Raw genomic sequence first — 26,110 nt, forward strand, 5'->3', positions numbered from 1 at the left:
AAAATCTATTTTTGTGTGATTAATCTACTGTGGGGGCTGCTGTGATCCAAGTAGCCAACGCAATCACTGAGCTGCTGCTATCAAGGGTAGTGACTCCCAGAAATGTGCAGGTCATAGCGGATGGCTTTGCTGCAATGAGGTTCCCTAACTGTGGTGGGGCGACAGACGGAACGCATATCCCTGGCTTGGGACTGGACCACCTTGGCAGCCAGTATGTAAATCTTAAGGGGTACTTTTCAGTGGTGCTGCAAGCACTGGTGGATCACAAGGGACATTTCACCGACATCAAACATGGGATGGCCGGGAAAGGTGCATGACGCTCACATCTTCAGGAACTCTGGTCTGTTTGAACAGCTGCAGGAAGGAACTTACTTCCCAGACCAGAAAATTACCGTTGGGGATGTTGAAATGCCTAGAGTTACCCTTGGGGACCCATCCTACCCCTTAATGCCATGGCTCATGAAGCCATACACAGGCACCCTGGACAGTAGTAAGGAGCAGTTTAACTATAGGCTGAGCAAGTGCAGAATGGTGGTAGAATGTACATTTGGATGTTTAAAAGCTCATTAGCGCAGTTTACTGACTTGGTTAGACTTCAGTGAAACCAATATTCCCATTGTTATTGCTGCTTGCTGTGTGCTCCACAATGTCTGTGAGAGTAAGGGGGAAGATGTTCATGGCAGGGTGGGAGGTTAAGGCAAATCACCTCGTGGCCAATTACACACAGCCAAACACCAGGGCAGTTAGAAGAGCACAGCTGGGCGCCCTGCACATCAGAGAAGCTTTGAAAACCAGTTTCATGACTGGCCAGGCTACAGTATGACAGTTCTGCTCGTTTCTCCTTGATGAAAACCCGCCCCCTTGGTTGACTCTACTTCCCTGTAAGCCAACTGACCTCCCCCCTTCCATCACCACTTTCAGAGGCAATAAAGTCATTATTGTTTCAAAATCATGCATTCTTTATTAATTCATCACACAAATAGGGGGGAAACTCACAAGGTAGCCCAGGAGGGGTGCATGAGGGGAGGAGGGAAGGACAAGGCCACACTACAGTTCAAAACTTATTGAATGCCAGCCTTCTGGTGCTTGGGCAATCTTCTGGGGTGGAGTGTCTGGGTGCCCATAGCCTTCCCCCTCCACCCCCTGTTCTTGGGCATCTGGGTGATGAGGATATGGAACTTGGAGGAGAGCAGGTGGTTATACAGGGGCTGCAGCGGCGGTCTGTGCTCCTGCTGCCATTGTTTACCTCCACGCATTCTGCTGAGCTCTTTCAGGGTGGGAGGACTGCACGAGCTCTAAGAACATTTCATCGTGAGTGCGTTTTTTTCCACCTTCTAATCTGCACTAGCCTCTGGGACAGAGATGATGGGGGGAGGGAAACATAGAAACATTTACAGCTGCGGGAGGAAAAAAGGGAGAGTAGTATTTAAAAAGATACATTTTAGAGAACAAAGGGAAGACTATTTCACACTGAATCAAGTGATTCACATTACATAGCACATGTGCTTTTGGTACAAGGTCACATTTTGCTTCTTATATTGAGTGCCTGCCAGTTTGGTGTGAGACATCACACATGCTCGGCTGGGCAACAGAATTCGGCTTGCAGGCAATCATGGTAAGGCAAAGGGTTTCGGCTTCTTCAACCTTCATAACATGTGGGAACGGTTTCAAACGGCAGTGCCCTCCTTTCCCATACCAAGCAAAGCCCTTTGGGTTGGCCATTTAAAAGGAGGGGCTATGGTTTTAGGGTGAATGTGCAGCACAGCCCAAACCCCGCCCCCCCACCCCAATTCTCTGGGATGTTTGCTTCACACCCCTCCCCCACCGCATAGCTAGTATCATGGAAGATCCCTGTCAGCCAAAGGCAAACAGCCCAGCAGGAACAGGCACCTCTGAATGTCCCCTTAAACAAAATTCCTGTATTTGAACCAGGTGACCATGAATGATATCACCTCTCATGAGGCTAACACAAAGAGATAAAGAACAGATGTTGCTTGAATGCCACCAAACCCTGGGCCCATTCGCTGCAATGCTTTGTTCTGCAGTGATTCCAGACTACTTGCTACTGGCTTGGCCTGGTAAAAGTGTCCTACCATGGAGGACGGAATAAGGCTGACCTCCCCAGAAACCTTCTGCAAAGGCTTTGGGAGTACCTCCAGGAGAGCTTCATGGAGATGTCCCTGGAGGATTTCTGCTTCATCCCCAGACACGTTAGACTTTTCCAATAGCTATACTGGCCGCAAATGCATCCCAAGTCTTCGAGGCAAATTAATCATTAAACACGCTTGCTTTTAAACCCTGTATTATATTTACAAAAGGTACACTCACCAGAGGTGCCTTCTCCGGCTTCGTGGTCCGTGGCTTCAGGATGATGAACAGTTTCCGGCTGCCGGGGAGAAGGGATTTTCCGCTTGCAGCTGTACGCTATCCTCAGCCTCCTCCTCATCCCCAAAATCCTCATCCCTGTTGCGTGAGACTCCCCCCTTGCAGGTGTCCACGGATAGTGGTTGGGAAGTGGTAGGGGTGCTCCCTAGAATTGCATGCAGCTCATCATAGAAGCGGCATGTATAGGACTCTGACCCGGAGCAACCGTTTGCATCCTTTGTTTATTGGTAGGCTTGCCTCAGCTCCTTAACTTTCACACGGCACTGCTGTGTGTCCCTGTTGTAGCCTCTGTCCATCATGCCCTTGGAGATTTTGGCAAATATATTGGCATTTCGTCTTTTGGAACGGAGTTCTGCCTGCACAGATTCTTCTCCCCATACAGCAATCAGACCCAGTCTCTCCCATTCAGTCCATGCTGGAGCGCTTTTGCGATTCTGGGACTCCATGGTCACCTGTTCTGATCAGCTCGCCACGCTGGCCAAACAGGAAATGAAATTCAAAAGTTCCCAGGGCTTTTCCTGTCTACCTGGCCAGTGTATCTGAGTTGAGAGTGCTGTCCAGAGCGGTCACAATGGAGCACTCTGGGATAGCTCCCCGAGGCCAATACCGTCAAATTGTGTCCACACTACCCCAAATTCGACCCAGCGAGGTTGATTTTAGTACTACTCCCCTTGCCGGGGAGGAGTACAGAAATCGATTTTAAGAGCCCTTTAAGTCAACAAAATAGGCTTGGGTGCAGGGTTAAATTGACCTAATGCTGCTAAATTCGATCTAAACTCATAGTGTAAACCAGGGCTTAATTGTGAACAGGGACATCATCATATGATATTTGACCAGTGTCCCTGTTCACAATTAATATATATTGAAAAAAGTGCTGATATTTGAAAGCAACTGACAGGGTTACGTAACTAGGAATTGCCATACAACAACAGCCCCAAGGTGCACCTAATTCAGTATCTTGTGGGCGATCATAATCTGAAAGGAGAGGTTCCCAAGCATATATTTAGACACGTATATTTGTCCAATAGGATTCTACAGAGAGAAATTTCTTCATAGTCATAGCTGGAGATCAGTTTGTGATGTAAAGCAGGAGGCTGGATCATCTTTGTAATGTTATGCAGTAACAGCAGTTGCTATCATTTCATATTAATGTAACTGGATTTGAATCTTTGCTGCGTGCCTCTGTCCTACACAAGTGAGTTACAAGGACTGATTAATGATTTATGTAAGGACTGATTATTTAAATATCAACTGAGCCCTGGTCTACACTAGGAGTTGAGGTCGAATTTAGCAGCGTTAAATCAATTTAACCCTGCATCCGTCCACACGATGAAGCCCTTTTTTTCGACTTAAAGGGCTCTTAAAATCGATTTCCTTACTCTACACCTGACAAGGAGATTAGCGCTGAAATCGGCCTTGCTGGGTCAAATTTGGGGTACTGTGGACGCAATTAGACAGTATTGGCCTCCGGGAGCTATCCCAGAGTGCTCCATTGTGACCGCTTTGAGACAGCACTCTCAACTCAGATGCACTGGCCAGGTAGACAGGAAAAGACCCGCAAACTTTTGAATTTCAATTTCCTGTTTGGCTAGCGTGGCGAGCTGATCAGCAGAGGTGACCATGCAGAGCTCATCAGCAGAGGTGACCAGGATGGAGTCCCAGAATCGCAGAAGAGCTCCAGCATGGACCAAACAGGAGGTACGGGATCTGATTGCTGTATGGGGAGAGGAATCCGTGCTATCAGAACTACGTTCCAGTTTTCGAAATGCCAAAACATTTGTCAAAATCTCCCAGGGCATGAAGGACAGAGGCCATAACAGGGACCCGAAGCAGTGCCGCGTGAAACTGAAGGAGCTGAGGCAAGCCTACCAGAAAACCAGAGAGGCGCATGGCCGCTCCAGGTCAGAGCCCAAAACGTGCCGCTTCTATGATGAGCTGCATGCCATTTTAGAGGGTTCAGCCACCACTACCCTAACCATGTTGTTTGACTCCTTCAATGGAGATGGAGACAACACGGAAGCAGGTTTTGGGGACAAAGAAGATGATGATGATGAGGTTGTAGATAGCTCACAGCAAGCAAGCGGAGAAACCGGTTTTCCCGACAGCCAGGAACTGTTTCTCACCCTGGACCTGGAGCCAGTACCCCCCAAACCCACCCAAGGCTGCCTCCCGGACCTGCCAGGTGGAGAAGGGACCTCTGGTGAGTGTACCTTTTAAAATACTATACGTGGTTTAAAAGCAAGCATGTTTAATAATTAATTTGCCCTGGCATTCACAGCTCTCCTGGATGTACTCCCAAAGCCTTTGCAAAAGGTTTCTGGGGAGGGCAGCCTTATTGCATCCTTCATGGTAGGACACTTTACCACTCCAGGCCAGTAGCACGTACTCGGGAATCATTGTAGAATAAAACATTGCAGTGTATGTTTGCTGGCGTTCAAACATCCGTTCTTTATCTCCCTGTGTTATCCTCAGGAAAGTGATATCATTCATGGTCACCTGGTTGAAATAGGGCTTTTCTTAAGGGGACATTCAGAGGTGCCTGTTCCTGCTGGGCTGTTTGCCCGTGGCTGAACAGAAATGTTCCCCGCTGTTAGCCACGGAGAGGGGGGAGGGGCTAGCCACGCAGTGGGGGGAGGCAAAATGCGACCTTGGAACGAAAGCACATGTGCTATCTATGTAATGTTAACAGCAAGGTTTACTGTGAAAGAGCGTACCCACTGTTCTATAAAATGTGTCTTAAATACCACTGTCCTTTTTTTTTTCCCTCCTCCACCAGCTGCATGTGTTTCAAGGATCACAGGATCTTCTCCTTCCCAGAGGCTAGCAAAGATTAGAAGGCGCAAAAAAACGCACTCACGATGAACTGTTCTCTGAGCTCATGCTGTCTTCCCACACTGACAGAGCACAGACGAATGCGTGGAGGCAGACAATGTCAGAGTGCAGGAAAGCACAAAATGACCGGGAGGAGAGGTGGTGGGCTGAAGAGAGGGCTGAAGCTGAAAGGTGGCGGCAGCGTGATGAGAGGAGGCAGGATTCAATGCTGAGGCTGCTGGAGGATCAAACTCATATGCTCCAGCGTATGCCTGAGCTGCAGCAAAGGCAGCCGGAGCACAGACTGCCGCTATAGCCCGTGTAACCAACCACCCTCCTCCCCAAGTTCCATAGCCTCCTCACCCAGATGCCCAAGAACGCGGTGGGGGGGTGCCTCCGGCCACTCCACCCCAGAGGATTGCCCAAGCAACAGAAGGCTGGCATTCAATAATTTTAAAGTGCTGTGTGGCCTTGTCCTTCCCTCCTCCACCACCACCCCTCCTGGGCTACCTTGGGAGTTATCCCCCTATTTGTGTGCTGAATTAATAAAGAATGCAGGAATGTGAAGCAACCATGACTTTATTGCCTCTGCAAGCAGTGATCGAAGGGAGGAGGTGAGGTGGTTGGCTTGCAGAGAAGTAGAGTGAACCAAGGGGCAGGGGGTTTCATCAAGGAGAAACAAAGAGAACTTTCACACTGTAGCCTGGCCAGTCATGAAACTGGTTTTCAAAGCTTCTCTGATGTGTGCCACTTCCTGCTGTGCTCTTCTAAATGCCCTGCTTTCTGGCTGTGCGTAACCAGTAGCCAGGCGATTTGCCTCAACCTCCCACCCCACCATAAACGTCTCCCCCTTACTCTCACAGATATTGTGGAGCGCACAGCAAGCAGTAATAACAGTGGGAATATTGGTTTTGCTGAGGTCTAAGCGAGTCAGTAAACTGCACCAGCGCACCTTTAAATGTCCAAATGCACATTCTACCACCATTCTGCACTTGCTCAGCCTATAGTTGAACAGCTTCTGACTACTGTCCAGGCTGCCCGTGTACGGCTTCATGAGCCAGGGCATTAAGGGGTAGGCTGGGTCCCCAAGGATAACTATTGGCATTTCAACATCCCCAACAGTTATTTTCTGGTCTGGGAAGTAAATCCCTTCCTGCAGCCATTTAAACAGACCAGAGTTCCTGAAGACGCGAGTGTCATGTACCTTTCCTGGCCATCCCACGTTGATGTTGGTGAAATGTCCTTTGTGATCCACCAGAGCTTGCAGCACTATCGAAAAGTACCCCTTGCGGTTTATGTACTCGCCGGCTTGGTGCTCCGGTCCCAAGATAGAGATATGCGTTCCATCTATGGCCCCACCACAGTTAGGGAATCCCATTGCAGCAAAACCATCCACTATGACCTGCACATTTCCCAGAGTCACTACCTTTAATAGCAGCAGCTCAGTGATTGCGTCGGCTACTTGCATCACAGCAACCCCCACAGTAGATTTGCCCACTCCAAATTGATTCCCAACTGACCGGTAGCTGTCTGGCGTTGCAAGCTTCCACAGGACTATTGCCACTCGCTTCTCAACTGTGAGGGCTGCTCTCATCTTGGTATTCTTGCGCCTCAGGGCAGGGGAAAGCAAGTCAAAGTTCCATGAAAGTGCCCTTACGCATGCGAAAGTTTCGCAACCACTGGGAATCATCCCAGACCTGCAACACTATGCAGTCCCACCAGTCTGTGCTTGTTTCCCGAGCCCAGAATCGGCGTTCCACCGCATGAACCTGCCCCATTAGCACCATGATGCCCACATTGCAAGAGCCCGTGTTTTGACAGAAGTCTGTGTCCATGTCCTTATCACTCTTGTCACCGCGCTGACGTCGCCTACTCGCCTGGTTTCGCTTTGCCAGGTTCTGGTGCTGCATATACTGCTGGATAAAGCGTGTGGTGTTTAATGTGCTCCTAATTGCCAAAGTGATCTGAGCGGGCTCCATGCTTGCCATGGTATGGCGTCTTCACAGAAAAAAGGAGCGGAACGATTGTCTGCCGTTGCCCTGACGGAGGGAGGGGAGACTGACAACATGACTTACAGGGAATTAAAATCAACAAAGGGGGTGGCTTTGTGAGAAATAGAATGGCCCCCTCAAGGGTGGAACTCAAAACTGGGTTTAGCAGGCCATTGATTTCACGGAGAGAGGGAGGAGAAAATGAATACAAAACAAATCTGGTCTATTTCTTGTTCTGAGCCACTTCAACTATCTTTATACATCTTGCTGGCAGGAGACTGTGCAGTATGACCGATAGCCATTGTCATCTCCTGGGTGCTCAGCAGAAGACAGTGCAGTATGACTGCTGGCCATCATCCGGTAGGACTCAATCGCCATGAGACGAAACTTAAAAGGGAAATGACCAGGCTGAGTCACTCAAGCGGGCTCCATGCTTGCCATGGTATGGCGTCTGCACAGGTAACTCAAGAAAAAAGGCGCAAAACGATTGTTTGCCCTTGCTTTCACGGAGGGAGGGTGGGAATGGGGGCCTGACAATATGTACCCAGAACCACCCATGACAATGTTTTAGCCCCATCAGGCACTGGAATTTCTACCCAGAATTCAAATGGGTGGTGGAGACTGCGGGAACTGTGGGATAGCTACCCACAGTGCAACGCTCCGTAAGTCGACGGTTGCCTCGGTACTGTGGACACACTCCGCCGACTACATGCACTTAGAGCATTTGTGTGGGGACACACACAATCAACTGTATAAAAACAATTTCTGCAAAACCAACTTCTATAAATTCGACTTAATTTCGTAGTGTAGACAAGGCCTGAGTAAAATAATATCTTATTTGTTTTAAATTTGTTTTCTTAGCTTTGCTGAGTGCCTTTCTAGCCTGTTATTGTGAGACAAGATGAAAAGGAGCATCTCCTTGACCACTTTTCTGTATACCATTTATTTTTTATATGTGAATGTGATGGACTGTCCACCCCACAGAGGTGTAAAAAGGATTAATCATTCGCCCTATCCCAGAGTGGAGCAATGGAGGTGAGTCCTCCAAGCAGCCTATGCTGCAGGGACATGCTGGCCGCCACTTTCCGCAGCTCCCAGTGGCCAGGAATGGCGAACTGCGGCCACTGGGAGCTGCAGGTGGCCGTATAAATGTAAACAAGCTGTAATCTGCTGGCAGGCCACCATACTACACTGACGGGCCGCGTGCACGCCTCAGGATGCCCACCATTGACTTAGGATATGTCTACAAAGCAAAGAAATTCACAGCTGGCTAGTGCCAGCCAACTTGGGCTAACAGGCTCGAGCTGAGGGGCTGATTCATTGCTGTGGAGATTTATGGGTTCAGGCTGTAGCCCAGCTCTAGGATCCTGTAAGGTGAAGGGTCCCAGAGCTCAAGCTCCAGCCCAAACAGTGAGCCTGAGTGGGCTGGCATGGGCCAGCCGTAGTTTGGGGGGTTTTTTTGCTATGTAGATATACTCTTAGATTTGTTCCAACTTGCCTTACCTTCCTCTTCTGGCCCAGTCAGCAACCAAATAGCTATGCCTCTCCTGGCATCACCCCTTCAACACTTGGCCAGATCAACAGACTTTCCCTAATTGTCTTGACTCATGGGCCTAGCAGTCAGACCTGGTTCATGCCATCTGCTAGCTGGGCCTGGCTCTCTATGCTCTAATAGTATTGCCTAGTGGATAGCACACTGGAGTAGGACTCAGGTGACCTGGGTTCCATTCCTGGCTCTGCCACTGGTCTGCTGGGTGACCAGAGCAAGTCACTTGGCTGGTCTGTGCCTCAGTTTCCCCATTTGTAAAATGGGAATAATGATACTGACTTCCTTTGTAAAGCACATTGAGATCAAGTGATTTGCTCCAGCAGGCTTCTCTGTGAGTCTATCTCCAAGTCCCAGTCTTAGATTGTTTGGGCCAGCTGATTGGTCATGAACTGCCCAGGTGGCCTATATCCAGTTTGCCATTCTAAAGGAGGTGCTCGGTCCTGCTTTCACAGCCTCCAATAAGAGGAGGGTGGGATTTCTTGCCAGCTCTCTAACCAAAACGGGGCTTGGTGGTAAAGAGATCAACTTCTCTCTTCTGCCCAGGCCATAAACAATTAAGGTTTGGGAGCGGGGGTTGGCGAATTACCATTTTGGAAGGGGCCATCTCAGTGAAGGCTTCATACAGGCCTCCGATAAATTTGTAGCACCCTACCCAACTCTTGAGGGTGCCAGGAGGAGCATTCTTTCCTTCTGTTTTCCCAGCCATTCCCAGAGCCAGATGGCCAATACAAAGGTGAGGGATCTTCCCTACTTTCTCTCTCCCAGCCTCTGGTCAGCTGCTACAGGGATTGGGTGTGTCTATATCAGGCTTTCCCAAATGATGGGGACTTGAACCAGTGGTGGGGGCAGGAGAGCATCTGTCTGGATTGGGGCTGAATTTTGTTCATTTACAGCCTTGAAAATAAGCAAATGCAAATGGCTATATGCAGTGCTTAAAGTGGTAGGGGGTGTGGGTGTATCATAATCTGGGAGCAGCAGCTCTGGTAAGACCATGCTTGAGGTGACCCAGCTTGTTTGGGGGGTCTTTTTTGGCTGGGTATATGACTCCTTATCACTCCCATCCCCACAGCTGCTAAGCACTGTCTGTAATAATTTTCTGTTCCATTTCCTAGCTCCAGCCGAGGTTTGTCTCTCACACCCAGCTGGGGAGAGAGCAGGGTTTCCCTTAAGTAGTATTGGGAACCATCCTACTGCTGTGGCACCAGGACAGGAGACAGGGAGACCTTCTCCCGAAGCCAAACTGAGAATGGAGGAGAGAGAGACTGTAGCACTCAGCTGTCTGACAGCCTTGTTAATAGCATGGTGAGGATGACAGAATGGAGGACCGGGCTTTGAGAAAACAGACTTGCAAGGGATCAGGCTGGGAAGACAGAAGCTCAAGAAGGGAAAAGGCTGAGGATGCTCCCCCTTGAGTCTTTATGCTCCCATTTTGTTTCCCTCCTTTTGCTCCTTGAGCCCTGTTCTTCCTTAAGCCCCATTCCTGTGAGGAGATGGGCAGATCACTCTTCAGTTTCATTCGGAGTCATTCTGGTTGCACAGAAACAAGCTCTGTCATGAAACAAGTCAAGGTAAAGGCTATTCTAACTGCATATACTAATATTTCATTAATAGTTATATTTAAACAAACAGAAAGAAAGAGAGAGAGACATTGTCCCTAGCACACTCGAAGTACTAAGCTCATTTTCTTTGAAAAAAATGGGGCTTGATGGTCAAGAGTTTGAGAACCACTGTTCTGCACTACTCCACACACACACACACACACACACACACACATCAGCTAGAAGTACTATACAATTCCCCTTCATTATAGCCTTCATTTTTTAATGTCTCCCCACGCTTCCTCTATTCAAGGTTTTTAAACTTTAGCAGAATTACATTTTAATTGGTTCCTGTTAATTTCCCTTGTGCCCATAGGCATTTGAAATATATCAGTGGAAACTGGACAGTTTTCAGTCTCTGCAGCTTTTAGAAACTTAGCAGTAGCAGAAGCGCTGGACCCTTAGGCACCAACTTCCGCTGGTGCCAGTGGGTGCTCGACCCCACTCTGCTCCTGGCCCCGCCCTGACTCCATTCCAACCCCTTCCCCAAAGTCCCCGCCCCGGCCCCACCTCCTCCCCTGAGCACACCATGTTCCCGCTCCTCCCCTCTCCTTCCCAGAGCTTGTTTCGCAGCAGCAAGTGCTGGGAGGTAGGCGGAGAAGCGGTGCGCTCAGGGGAGGGGGGGGAAGCTTGGCTGCGGTGGGTGCAGAGCACACACTAATTTTTCCCCGTGGGTGCTCGAGCCCCGGAGCACCCATGGAGTCGGTGCTTGTGTCTGGAGCTGTGCATTTGCAGAGTGAGGCAAACGTGTCTGCGCTTGTCATAAATATAAAGGAAAGGATAAACACCTTTAAAATTCCTCCTGGCCAAAGGAAAACCCCTTTCACCTGTAAAGGGTTAAGAAGCTAGGATAACCTCGCTGGCACCTGACCAAAATGACCAATGAGGAGACAAGATACTTTCAAAGCTGGAGGCGGGGAGAAACAAAGGCTCTCTCTGTCTGTGTGATGCTTTTGCCGGGAACAGAAAAGAAAGGGAGTCTTAGAACTTCGTAAGCAATCTAGTTAGATATGCGTTAGATTCTGTTTTGTTCAAATGGCTGATAAAATAAGCTGTGCTGAATTGAATGTATATTCCTGTTTTTGTGTCTTTTGTAACTTAAGGTTTTATCTAGAGGGATTCTCTATGTTTTGAATCTAATTACCCTGTAAAGGTATTTACCATCCTGATTTTACAGAGGCGATTCTTTTACTTTTTTTTTTCCAATTAAAATTCTTCTTCTAAGAACCTGATTACTTTTTCATTGTTCTTACGATCCAAGGGCTTGGGTCTGTGTTCACCTATGCAAATTGGTGAGGATTTTTATCAAGCCTTTCCCAGGAAAGGGGGTGTAGGGCTTGAGGAGACTTGGGGGGGGAAAAGACGTTTCCAAGTGGGCTCTTTCCTGGTTATATATTTGTTAGACGCTTGGTGGTGGCAGCAATAAAGTCCAAGGGCAAAAGGTAAAATAGTTTTGTACCCTGAGGAAGTTTTAACCTAAGCTGGTAAAAATAAGCTTAGGAGGTTTTCATGCAGGTCCCAACATCTGTACCCTAGAGTTCAGAGTGGGGAAGGAACCTTGATAGCACTGGATGCATTAAAATCATGTTTGGAAAGTTATCTTTGCAAACAAAAAGGACAGAGCCCTGGGAGCTTTTTTGGGGTGGAGAGTTATGAAAAACTAGATTCTGCAGAAAGTGATGACATAGACCCAAGAATGTTTCCTACTCACCCTGGGCAAATACTTGTGTGGATTTTTGAAAGCCTGACTTTGGCTAGGAAAGGGGTGGTGATTGAATGAAGGTGGGAAAAAATTAGAGCATTTAGAAAAAAAAACTGAAGAAAGAATGAAATTGAAAAACGTTCAGATATATGAATGGATGTGTCAGGGGGTGCACTCACCCATGGTGGCATCTTCTGCTAGCTGTCCTGGAAATTAGCTTTGCCAGGCATTGAGCTCCCCCTCTGGCAGGGTCTTCCCCCCAGGCGGTGTCTCCCTGCAACTGTCTCACTCCACAGACTGCAATCTCCTCTTCATGGCACGTCACTAAGGTCCTCCCTCTCTAGGGAACTTGAAGTCCTTCCCGACCCACTGGCTGGCCTCTCCAACACCCTCTGACACTCACAAGAGGCTGGTAGGGGAACCCAGGCCTCTCCTGTACACTAGATTCCAGCCCAGGGACCCTATAACAAGCAGCTAAGGCTCTGTATGGACCCAGCCCTTGCTGCTGTTTCCCTGGACTACTTCCTACATAACTAACTTCCTTTTTCCCTGAATTCACTAGCCTTGCAAATTCCTCCACTCAGGGAATGACTGCAGCTTACTTTGCTGCACAGCCTCTTTGCTGTTTACTGATCCTGGGCTTTATCCTCACTCCACCTGTTTCTGGCCAACTGAGCCTACTTCTAATCAGTGGCATTCTCATGTGCTCCTCCTCCAGGTGCATCCAGTGGAGTTCTTATTGAAGGCCGGCCCCCATAGCCCCTTTCAGCACTGTGTAATACAGATGCCCTATAAATATAAAGGAGTGGGGACTTGGCAAGGCAAGAATTCAGGTACAGTGGGCTCCTAAAGTGAAAAATGAAGAGGAAAGAAAGGTAAAATTAAGTTTATATACACAGCTTGTATTGATATTGCTGAACCATATTATTCACAGTAGAAAACTAAATGGTTGCACCTGTCTATAGGGCCTGAAGTTCTTGACAGCACTCTTCTGAAGACACAAACCTTTCAGTCCCCTCCAAAATGTGTTCTTTTAAATAAAATATTACAGCAATTATCAACGGGTTTTATAACTGATTTATAAATGTAATATGCATCTTTGTGTTTTTATTGAGTTAGTTTAAGACACATACATTTGCCTGCCTGATAGTTTATTATGATAGTTAATATAAATTACATTTTCAGATAACTGTGGGTGACAAACACTAGAGAAGTGAACATTTTGATTCTTATTATTCCTATAATGGCAAAATAGATAAATTATACCTCTCTCTTTAAAAGTGCTTGTGCTGTGGCTCAACCTTAAGGGACTAGGAACTGCCTTAAAGATTACCCTGGAGATCTAGTTATGTCAATAACTAACTGTTACATACCTACTGGAAAGATTTCTAAAGCTGCGCACAGAAAAGCAAAAAGGTCACTCCTTGAAACACCTATGCTGTAAGTGATCTAAAGAACTCCTCCTAGGGAGTGAACTATAGATTCTTTGTACTACTAAGCTAGCACATCAATGGCCCTCAGCTCCCTTATAAGCTATGTTTGATGTGGAATGGAAACTGAGGTGAAAGAACCATATCTAATGAATGTGGAGGAAAACAAAGTGCAAATAGGAATACGTATCTGATCTGCCCTGCCTAGCCTAGCTTCACCTAGTTTATATTGTGTATAGTACCAAGTACTATTTGCCCATGTTCCCTTCGTGAAGATTTTGCACTTCAGGTTTCATGGCAGCAAATTAAATCTATTCCTGCTTTCAGCATGAACTTTTCTTCTGTTACATGTATTAGTTACAGATTGAATCAAAGAATATCATGCGTTACCTAGGGAGGTGGTAGAATCTCCTTCCTTAGAGGTTTTTAAGGTCAGGCTTGACAAAGCCCTGGCTGGGATGATTTAACTGGGAATTGGTCCTGCTTCGAGCAGGGGGTTGGACTAGATGACCTTCTGGGGTCCCTTCCAACCCTGATATTCTATGATTCTATGCATATTAATTCAAGTAATGCAAATAAGATATACTGTAATTCAAATAGCTAAGATCAAAGTCCTGTTTCTTGGATATGTGAAAGATTGGGTGATTAACACTTCAAGTAGCAGAATAATTACAATCGGTGAGAGCACTTAAAACTTCTTTCTTTGTACATTTAAACAGGAACCTCTTAAAAATCATGTAATGAGATATCTTGTTATCAGCATCTTTCCTAAACACATCTTCTGAATAGGAACCTGTCAGGCCTCTTCTGTAGGTACTGGGCTGTGCTACAGTATGCACAGAAAGTAAAGCAGTTCTGGAAATAATTTTTTCCCCATGCAAAGTTTCAACAAAACCGATTTTTTTTCATGTTAAATTTTTCAGTTTTTCATATAAAAACCGAAAACTGCAAAACTGAAGATTTTTTGTTGAAAAACTGAAAATGATGTAAACTTTGAAAACTTGAAATTTTTAAACAAACATAGAATGTTTTGCAAAAAGCCAACCTCACATGAAAACAGCATTTTCCATTAAAAATGCTCTACTGGCAAATTTTCAGTCAGGTTTAGGAACCAGTATCCAGTCTAGATTTCTTAATGAGCTCTTTGACCCATAGAACAAATGTCCCTCTCTTTCCACTGAATAACCAGTAAAATGCACTTTGTGCAATCCAGGGCATTATTTTTCTGATGACTTTCATAGCATGCAATAATGTTAATAGTAGAGATGGTCAAACGATGGCAAAATTATTCATGAATAATTTGTCAAAATCCCAACATTGGCTAAATTATTTATAAATAATAATTTGACCAGCCCTAATGAACAGTCCAATAGTTTCATCATCATCCTTCACTACAACTCATGGGTTGTTTGTTTCTCTTTTAAATTACATTTACAAGTATGCAAGCACAGGACCATCTGTATCCCCTGCCCAGGGTATACCAGTCAATAAAGAGATGAAACTAACGTTGTAATAGACCAAAGGCTGTGTCTACACCAAGGATTATCAGTAAGTCTAGCATCTGTTCAGTTTCATCAGTGATAGCAATAGTACAGGTTCTAGTATAGACCAGGTGCAGATATTTGTAATATTGTTTTCACACAGAATCTCCCATCCAAGTGTTGACCATGGCTACTGCTGTTTCTCTTGTGAGAGCTGACAAAAGCACAGCAAAAGATGGGATGTCTGAAGGCTCTACTTCTGAATATTTAATTTCTGCCTATAATATTCTTTTTAATTTGACTCCATAGGACTCAATAAAACAGGATTTGTAGTAAAACAAGCAAGGAATTCATCACGTGACAGGTGGTAATCAATAAATCATGTGCTAATTGTAGCTATCTTGTGTTTCAAGTCAAATTTCTACATTTCAGAGTCAAGACTACTAGCATGCTTGTGGTTTTGCACTTGTAGCTTTCCAGCTCTGCAGTGCTGATTTAAAAATTGCTATTCTTCTCTCCTAATGCTTGTGAGAATCAAATTCAATATCCACAAAACTAAGGAAACGGAATGAAGGAGCCAACAGAGAATGCTCCTTGCTAATCATCACTTGTTTGCAATAGCCCACATCTATGGCTTTTCAATGGAGATTCATGTTCTGGTGGGTTTCATGAACTAAGGGAGTAACAATTTTACACAACACATAGCGCTCAGCATATTCGGGGTTCAGTACAAACATTAAGGGCTAGATTGTGCAACCCCGGCTCATATGGGCGAGGACTTACTCAACTGAGTAGTCCCATTGAAGTCTATGGGATTACTTGTGTGAGTAAGTGTTGCACTAGCCCTAAGTAAGAAAATAAAGTCCACATGGTTGCTTGGTTACCAGCTCATCACTTTGGTCAACCGATCACACTCTTGACCAGTGGTGAGCTGGAGCCAGTTTGCACCGGTTCACGCGAACCGGTTGTTAAATTTTGAAGCCGGTTTAGAACCAGTTATTAAAGGGGTGGGCAAACTGTGGCCTGCGGGCCACATGCAGCCCACAGGACCGTCCTTTCCATCCCACCTGAGCTCTCGGCTGGGAAAGATCCCCTGAGAATTTTTACTCACCCAGCGGCACTCCGGGCCTTCGGGGGCACTTCAGCGGCAGGTTCTTCAGTGCCGCCGAAGATGCGGAGCGACTAAAGGACGTGCCGCTGAAGACCCAGAACAACTGAAGGAACTGGTTCTTCAGCTTCTGGCAGCTCATCACTGCTCTTGATATCTACAACAAGGGGGAAGGAAAGAAAGCCAAAATAGGGAAAGAACGAGTTGAAGAATAGTTAGATAATTCAGGCCTTGTCTACACTATGAAATTAGGTCAAATTTATAGAAGTCGGTTTTGTAGAAAGCATTTTTATACAGTTGATTGTGTGTGTCCCCACACAAATGCTCTAAGTGCATGTAGTCGGCGGAGTGTGTCCACAGTACCGAGGCAACCGTCGACTTACGGAGCGTTGCACTGTGGGTAGCTATCCCACAGTTCCCGCAGTCTCCACCACCCATTTGAATTCTGGGTAGAAATTCCAGTGCCTGATGGAGCTAAAATATTGTCACGGGCGGTTCTGGGTATATATCGTCAGGCCCCCCTTCCCTCCCTCCCTCCGTGAAAGCAAAGGCAGACATTCGTTTTGCACCTTTTTTCTTGAGTTACCTGTGCAGACGCCATACCACGGCAAGCATGGCGCCCGCTCAGCTAACCGTCACTGTATGTCTCCTGGGTGCTGGCAGACGCGGTACTGCATTGCTACACAGCAATCAGTTTATTGCCTTTTGGGAGCAGACAGTGCAGTATGACTGGTAGTCCAGGGTGCTCTTTTAACCGACCTCGATAAGGTCGGGGCGCCTGGGCAAACATGGGAGTGACTCAGCCAGGTCATTTCCCTTTTAAGTTTTTTCTCCTGGCGATTCAATCCTACCGGCAGTGCACTGCCTTTTAATCTGCAGCCAGTAGAAGACGATGGCCAGCAGTCATACTGCATCGTCTTCTGCCAAGCACCCAGGTGATGACTGTGGCTATCGGTCATACTGCACAGTCTGCTGCCAGCACGATGTATAAAGATAGATGAAGTGGATCAAAACAAGAAATAGACCAGATTTGTTTTGTATTCATTTTCTCCTCCCTCGCTCCATGAAATCAACGACCTGCTAAACCCAGTTTTGAGTTCTATCCTTGAGGGGGCCATTCTATTTCTTGCAAAGCCACCGCCTTTGTTGATTTTAATTCCCTGTAAGCCAACCCTGTAAGCCATGTTGTCAGTTGCCCCTCCCTCCACCAGAGCAACGGCAAACAATCGTTTCGCACCCTTTTCCCTGGATTTGCCCGAGCAGAAGCAGACGCCATAGCACAGCAAGCATGGAGCCCATTCAGCTCACCACAGCAGTTATCACCATTGTCAACACCTCGCGCATTATCATGCAGTGTATGCAGAACCAGCACCTGAAAAGCCAGGCGAGGAGGCGACAGCAGAGTGGTGATGAGGACATGAATACACTTTTCTCTAAAACTGCATTCCCCCACAATTTGGAGATCATGGTGTTAATGGGGCAGGCTGATGCTGTGGAACGCTGATTCTGGGCCCGGGAAACAAGCACAGACTGGTGGGACCACATAGTGTTGCAGGTCTGGGATGATTCCCAGTGGCTCCGAAACTTTTGCATGCGTAAGGGCACTTTCATGGAACTTTGTGACTTGCTTTCCCCTGCCCTGAAGTGCAAGAATACCAAGATGAGAGCAGCCTTCACAGTTCACAAGCAAGTGGCAATAGCACTGTGGAAGCTTGCAACGCCAGACAGCTACCGGTCAGTCGGGAATCAATTTGGAGTGGGCAAATCTACTGTGGGGGTTGCTGTGATTCAAGTAGCCGATGCAATCACTGAGCTGCTGCTATCAAAGGTAGTGACCCTGGGAAATGTGCAGGTCATAGTGGATTGCTTTGCTGCAATGGGATTCCCCAGCCGTGGTGGAGCTATAGACGGAACCCATATCCCTATCTTGGGACCGGAGCACGAGGGCAGCCAGTACATAAACCGCAAGGGGTACTTTTCAATAGTGCTGCAAGCTCTGGTGGATCACAAGGAACATTTCACCAACATCAACGTGGGATGGCCGGGAAAGGTACATGACGCTCGCGTCTTCAGGAACTCTGGTCTGTTTAAATGGCTGCAGGAAGGGATTTACTTCCCAGACCAGAAAATAACTGTTGGGGATGTTGAAATGCCAATAGTTATCCTCGGGGACCCAGCCTACCCCTTAATGCCATGGCTCATGAAGCTGTACACGGGCAGCCTGGACAGTAGTCAGAAGCTGTTCAACTATAGGCTGAGCAATGGTGGTAGAGTGTGCATTTGGACGTTTAAAGGGTAGCTGGTGCAGTTTACTGACTCGCTCAGACCTCAGCTAAACCAATATTCCCATTGTTATTGCTGCTTGCTGTGTGCTCCACAATCTCTGTGAGAGTAAGGGGGAGAAGTTTATGGCGAGGTGGGAGGTTGATGCAAATTGCCTGGCTGCTGATTATGCACAGCCAGACACCAGGGCAGTTAGAAGAGCACAGCAGGAAGTGGCACACATCAGAGAAGCTTTGAAAACCAGTTTCATGACTGGTCAGGGTACTGTGTGACACTTCTGTTTGTTTCTCCTTGATGAAAACCTGCCCCCTTGGTTTACTCTAATTCCCTGTGAGCCTCCCGCCTTCGATCACAGCTTGCTTGCAAAGGAAATAAAGTCACTGTCATTTAAAAAACATGTATTCTTTATTCATTGATTATAAAAATAGAGAGAGAACTTACAAGGTAGCCCGGGTGGAGTGTGGAAGGAGGGAAGGAAAAGGCCACTTTAAAACTTGTTTAATTCCAGCCTTCTGTTTCTTGGGCTGTCCACTGGGCTGGAGTGGTTGGGTGCCCGGAGCCTCCCACCCCTCGTTCTTGGGCGTCTGGGTGAGGAGGCTATGGAACTTGGGGATTGAGGGAAGGCTGTTAAGCAGGGACTGCCACGGCAGTCTGTGATCCTGCTGCCGTTCATGAACCTCCACCAGACGCCGGAGCATGTCCATTTGATCCCGCAGTATCCCCAGCATTTCCTCATGCTTCCTCTGATCTTCCTGCCGCCACCTCTCCTCACATTCATCGGCCACCATCCTGTACTCTGCTATTGTGTCCCTCTACACAGCTCTGTCACTGCTGGATGACTGCATGAGCTCAGAGAACATGTCATCACGCGTGTGTTTTTTTTTTGCCACCTTATCTGAGATAGCCTCTGGGATGGAGGAGGGAGGCTTGAAACATTTGCAGCTTCTGGAGGGAAAAAAAGGGAATGAAGTATTTAAAAAGATAAATTTTACAGGACAATGGCTATACTCTTCCACGGTGAACAACACCATTCACATTACATAGCACATGATTTTGGTACAAGGTCGCATTTTTGCATCTTATATTGAGTGCCTGCAGCTTTGGTGTTAGCGATCACACGCAGGGCCGGGCAACAGAATTCGGCTTGCAGGCAGCCATGGTAAGCCATAGACTTTCAGCTTCTGCAACCTTCATAACAGCAGCCCCCTCCTTTTCCAAACCAAGCAAAGTCCGTTGAGTTGGCCATTTACTGCTGCAGTTTTCCTGTTAACGTGCAGCAGCAGAAACCAAACTAACCCCCTCCCCCCATCCGATTCTCTGGGATGATCACTTTTCCCCTCCCCCCACCACCTGGCTGGTATCAGGGAAGATCCCTGCTAGCCAAACACCAACAGCTCAGCGCCAATGGCCCCCCCACCACCGCGTGGCTAACTGCGGGGAGAATTTATTTTCAGCCACAGGCAAACAGCCCAGTAGGAATGGCCACCTCTGAATGTCCCCTTAATCAAATTCCCCTATTTCAACCAGGTTACCATGAATGATATCACTTTCCTGAGGATAACACAGAGAGATAAAGAACAGATGTTGCTTGAATGCCAGCAAACGCCGGGACCATACGCTGCCAGGCTTTGTCATGCAATGATACCAGAATACTTGCTCCTAGCATGGCATGGTAAAGTGTCCTACCATGGAGGACGGAATAAGGCTGCTCTCCCCAGAAACCTTCTGCAAAGGCTTTTAGAGTACCTCCAGGAGAGCTTCATGGAGATGTCCCTGGAGGATTTCCGCTCTATCCCCAGACACGTTAACAGACTTTTCCAGTAGCAGTACTGGCCACAAATGCATCCCAAGTCCTCAGGGCTACTTAATCATTAAAAAATGCTTGCTTTTATAACAAGTATTACATTTTAAAAGGTACACTCATCAGAGGTCCCTTCTCCGGCTTCGTTGGGTTGGGAGGGTATTTCAGTCAGGGTGATAAAAAGATCCCGGCTGTCGGGGAGAACAGCGTGCTGTGTGCTCTTCCCAAGCTCGTCCTCCTCCTCATCTTCCCCATCTGCAAAATCCTCAGCCACAGCGGAGAGTATCCCATCCTCAGAGTCCACGGACAGGGGTGGGGTACTGGTGGCGGCCCCCCCTAGAATTGCATGCAGCTCAGCATAAAGCGGCTTGTCTGGGGCTCTGTCCCGGAGTGTCCGTTTGATTCTTTGGTTTTCTGGTACGCTTGTCTGAGCTCCTTAATGCAGCCTGAAGAAAAATGAGTACTTGTGGCACCTTCGAGACTAACCAATTTATTTGAGCATAAGCTTTCATGAGCTACAGCTCACTTCATTGGATGCATTCAGTGGAAAATACAGTGAGGAGATTTATATACACACAGAACATGAAACAATGGGTGTTACCATACACACTGTAATGAGAGTGATCACTTAAGGTGAGCTATTACTAGCGGGGGGGGGGGGGGACCTTTTGTAGTGATAATCAAGGTGGGCCATTTCCAGCAGTTGACAAGAACATCTGAGGAACAGTGGGAGGTGAGGGGGGGGGAGAATAAACGTGGGGAAATAGTTTTACTTTGTGTAATGACCCATCCACTCCCAGTCTCTATTCAAGCCTAAGTTACTCGTATCCAGTTTGCAAATTAATTCCAATTCAGCAGTCTCTCCTTGGAGTCTGTTTTTGAAGTACGCATCCAATGAAGTGAGCTGTAGCTCACGAAAGCTTATGCTCAAATAAATTGGTTAGTCTCTAAGGTGCCACAAGTACTCCTTTTCTTTTTATGATTCTATGTATCACTGTGGGCAGTGCATGGCATACACCCAGATCACTAAAAATACACTTACTACTAAAACTATACTGAACATAATTTAATCTTTGATGATTCAGAAGGCGCTTCAGGATCTTGCAGTGCTTCAGGCTCATCATTAGCAACATCAATTATCATTGTAGTTGTAGAAGTTGTAGGAAATTGGGCTGAATTTGTAATGACACTATGACACACCCTGGAAGCTGCTTTTCTGAATAAATCCCTGGTATCAGCTTGTTTACTTGTCTTCGGCCTCTTTTGCATAAAAGTAGAGTGCAGAATGTGCAATTGCATAACCTCCTGGGCAGTATACTAGTCCCAGTTACTAGATTGAAGATTTGTATTGGGAGATATCAGAACTACAATACCCACCTGCTGAAGTGAAGAAACAGATTGACAGAGCCAGAAGAGTACCCAGAAGTCACCTACTACAGGACAGGCCCAACAAAGAAAATAACAGATCGCCACTAGCCATCACCTTCAGCCCCCAACTAAAACCTCTCCAACGCATCATCAAGGATCTACAACCTATCCTAAGGACGACCCATCACTCTCACAGATCTTGGGAGACAGGCCAGTCCTTGCTTACAGACAGCCCCCCCAACCTGAAGCAAATACTCACCAGCAACCACACACCATACAACAAACCCACTAACCCAGGAACCTATCCTTGCAACAAAGCCCGTTGCCAACTGTGTCCACATATCTATTCAGGGGACACCATCATAGGGCCTAATCACATCAGCCACACTATCAGAGGCTCGTTCACCTACCAATGTGATATATGCCATCATGTGCCAGCAATGCCCCTCTGCCATGTCCAGTTTGGCCAATGTACAGTCTCTACATAAAAGAATAAATGGACACAAATCAGATGTCAAGAATTATAACATTCAAAAACCAGTTGGAGAACACTTCAATCTCTTTGGTCACTCGATTACAGACCTAAAAGTAGCAATTCTTCAACAAAAAAAATTCAAAAACAGACTCCAAGGAGAGACTGCTGAATTGGAATTAATTTGCAAACTGGATACGAGTAACTTAGGTTTGAATAGAGACTGGGAGTGGATGGGTCATTACACAAAGTAAAACTATTTCCCCACGTTTATTCTCCCCCCCCCCACCTCACCTCCCACTGTTCTTCAGATGTTCTTGTCAACTGCTGGAAATGGCCCATCTTGATTATCACTACAAAAAGTCCCCCCCCCCCCCCCGCTAGTAATAGCTCACCTTAAGTGATCACTCTCGTTACAGAGTGTACGGTAACACCCATTGTTTCATGTTCTGTGTGTATATAAATCTCCTCATTGTATTTTCCACTGAATGCATCCAATGAAGTGAGCTGTAGCTCACGAAAGCTCATGCTCAAATAAATTGGTTAGTCTCTAAGGTGCCACAAATACTCCTTTTCTTTTTGCGAATACAGACTAACACAGCTGTTACTCTGAAACCTGTCTTAATGCAGCCTCTGTCTCTCATGGCCTCTGAGATTTTTTTGAAATGTTTTGGCATTTTGTCTTTTGGAACATAGTTCTGATAGCATGGATTCCTCTCCCCATACAGCAATCAGCTCCAGTACCTCCCGTTCGGTCCATTCTGGAGCTCTTTTTCGATTCTGGGACTGCATGGTCACCTGTGCTGATGAGCTCGCCTGGCCAAACAGGAAATGAGATTCAAAAGTTCCCGGGGCTTTTCCTGTACACCTGGCCAATGCATCTGAGTTCAGAGTGCTGTCCAGAGTGGTCACAATGGTGCATTGTGGGATAGCTCCCAGAGGCCAATACCTTTGAATTGCGTCCACACTAACCCTAATTCGAAACGGTGATGTCAATTTCAGCGCTAATCCCCTCATTGGGGAGGAGTACAGAAATCAGTTTTAAGAGCCCTTTATGTCGAAAAAATGGCTTTGTTGTGTGGACGGGTGCAGGGTTAATTCAGATTTAATGCTGCTAAATCTGACAAACTCGTAGTGTAGACCAGGCCTCAGATTTATTTAAGTCAGTAGGGCAGGGTCTGATGAGAATTGGTCTGAAATAAACAAGATGATATTCAGTCAAGACAAGTGCAAAGTAGTAAACTTATGAAAGAAAATCAAACTGAATCACAACTACTAGGCTAGGTGGTGGTACTGCTGAAGAGGATCTGGGGTTTATAGTGAATCACAAATTGAATATAAGTCAACAATGGAATGCAGTTGCAAAAAAGGCTAATATCATTCTGTACTCAGTGAGGATGAGACACACTTCATTCTCAGAAACAGCTGAATCATTTTTGGCTGAACTGTTGAAAAAACACTCTCAACCTGAGGCAGACCCGACATGGAAAATTTCAAAGGTTGGCAAAGTTATAAGCAACTGAAAACAGGGTCTTATAATGGGTCGAGTTGGGCAATCTTGATAATAGGTGGTGCTAGCAGCTTTCTTAAAAAGGAAAATAACTTTTGTACACACTTAACTGTATCCCTCTCCTGAATCCTTTGTATGCTGCCTTCCTTATGTGGTAAGCTGTTTGCAGCAGAGACTCTGTCTTTATAGATGTGCAATAGCTAGCAGACTAGAATCCTCATGAGGGCCACTTTGAATAAATAGATAAGAATGAAGCATCCTAGCTTCAAAACAAAAACAAGTACATTTAATTCCTCCTCTAAAACAAATCATCTTGCTAAAATACTTGGTGGCTGAAAAAACTTGATTTTTGAAATAATTAAAATATTGGTTCATGCCTGGCCACTGAAATTCAGTTGCTTATCCTAAACTCTCACTTTCCTTAGGTAGCAGGAGAGAATTATAGAAGAATCGGGGAGGGGAGGGAGCGAGGGGAGGAAGAGAATTCCTAGCATCAGTGTATAGCAATCACTCTGTAGTGTGCATTCAGATGCTGCTTCTCTTGAATTTGGGATAATTACATTGCTATGAAATCCTCCAACCAGTTTGGATGATAGTTTTTCTGTTAGAAACAGAATGGGTGGAGTGAATAATGGGAGCCTGTGTGCTGTATAATAAGCTAAGCAATAATACTGAGCCAAATGCTGTTCTCAGTTATCTGAGGATATGATAAAAGCATTTCTCTCTGTATGTATGCATATAGATATAAATTAAATCACACAGTATCTCTTTGAAGAAGGTAAATAGTGAAGTATCATAATCCTATTTTACAGATTTTAAATAAAGAGAAGTGAAAGAATAATAATTAAAATTGATTTATTATTTCTTATTTTATGGTTCAGTATATGTTTCACTTCTCTAGCATCCTCCATGCAAGAATATCAAGGTGCTTTACAAACCCTTATGCTTGAAGCCTCCCTGCATCATTGTGAACTAGACATGTATTATCCATATTTTACAGATTTGGAAAACGAGGTACAAACTGGCTAAAGTGGTGTTTATGTTAGAAATAGGCTGTGGTCTCAGCACACCAGAAGACTATGTCAAGTTTTTGTAGGCCTTATGGGAAAACAGAGTTTTAAGGAGAAAGAAAAGGAGTACTTGTGGCACCTTAGAGACTAACCAATTTATTTGAGCATAAGCTTTCGTGAGCTACAGCTCACTTCATGCATCCGATGAAGTGAGCTGTAGCTCACCAAAGCTTACGCTCAAATAAATTGGTTAGTCTCTAAGGTGCCACAAGTACTCCTTTTCTTTTTGCGAATACAGACTAACACGGCTGTTACTTCAGATCCCTCCTTAAAACTGGTTTCAGAGTAAGACAATGAGCTAGTTTTGCAGATGTTTACAGGTTGAGGGGCAGCCTGGGAGAAAGCATAAAGCTGCCACAGAATTCCTATGTGTTGCTAAGCAAGTCATTTAAACTACTCATAGGTGGTCACTAATTGTATGTTCTTCATTTTCTGGGTGCCCAGCTTGTAACCCTGGGGTCTGATTTGCAGAAGTGTGAAGTGCTCACAGCTGCAATTGATGTCAATGAGAGCAGTGCTCTGAATATGTCAAATGTTATACAAAGCTATGTACTCTGACAAATCAGGACCTGGGCATCTCAGATTGGGCACCTAAAATTAGTGGACACATTTGATCTTAATCTCTCTGTGCCTCTGCTCCCCATCTCTAAAATGGGCATAATGCTGCCTGATCACCTGACATGGGTGTTGTGAAAATAAATCCATGTTTGTGAAGCACTCAGATACCTTAGTGATGAGCACCATAGAAAATTCCATGAGGAAATTAATAATTCTGTCTTCAGAGCATGGTTTGAATAGTGCACAAAAAATAAGACCTGGGGCCACACACTGAGTAAGGAAGAGAAAATAAAATATTGACTAGGTGTTCATTAATTGAGCACTGTCCATGCTGTGCACTGAATAAAACAGGTGTCCCATGAAAAAAATAGTATGCACTCATGTACCATGCATTTGCACCCGGGGGCCAAATTAAAGTTGCATGGGCATTCCTAAATCTGGCATTTCCTATCTTTTGAGTACTTGAGTTGACTTTATTAATGTTCTTTTAACATCATTTTTGTGTGTACATAAATAGTAACTATCCTCAGCACAGCTTTCCCTTCAATAGCTGCTGCACTCATTGCAGGGAGGGAAGTTTGTGTAGGACAAATAAGCGTGGCATATACTTGTAATAAAATACAGAACTAATTGAAATGTAAGAGCTTTTACGTTATGTTATAATCACAAAAATTGGGACATGTTCATGGAATATTTTGTTAAGGTGTATGATTCTTTTTCCCCCACACAAAAATAGGCTTATTTCACAGTGAACATGGGCTAACTTTTGAGAGAAAACAGGCCTTTTCCCAACGAAAAATGTCTTTCATAATAAAAATATCAAATTTTGCATTTCCACAAGTCTTGGATGCAAAATATAGCCATTCTTTCACTGTAGACAATGCAAAACTGGGGGCTGGGAAACCATGTATAACAAAACAGCACAAACTGTTGAGAAATTCCACACAACAAAAACAATGATTTTTCCCACAGTTCTAAAACAGGCTGTTTATA

The 26,110-nt window shown here is 45.8% G+C and overlaps 1 long non-coding RNA gene across 2 annotated transcripts in view; it reads left to right on the forward strand.

The window, feature by feature from the left end:
• The window catches only part of LOC140908983 (uncharacterized), a 50,067-nt gene that overhangs the window by 12,434 nt on the left and 11,523 nt on the right, over positions 1–26,110 (forward strand). Inside the window, exon 2 of one of the 2 annotated variants that reach the window (XR_012158038.1) lies at positions 12,755–12,911. The exons of the other annotated variant lie outside the window; for it this stretch is intronic. This is a non-coding gene — a long non-coding RNA (uncharacterized LOC140908983). The remainder of the gene's footprint in view (positions 1–12,754; positions 12,912–26,110) is intronic. 2 annotated transcript variants of the gene reach the window in all.

This window comes from Lepidochelys kempii, chromosome 3 (assembly GCF_965140285.1).
Source record: "Lepidochelys kempii isolate rLepKem1 chromosome 3, rLepKem1.hap1, whole genome shotgun sequence".
Taxonomy (NCBI): Eukaryota; Metazoa; Chordata; order Testudines; family Cheloniidae; genus Lepidochelys; species Lepidochelys kempii.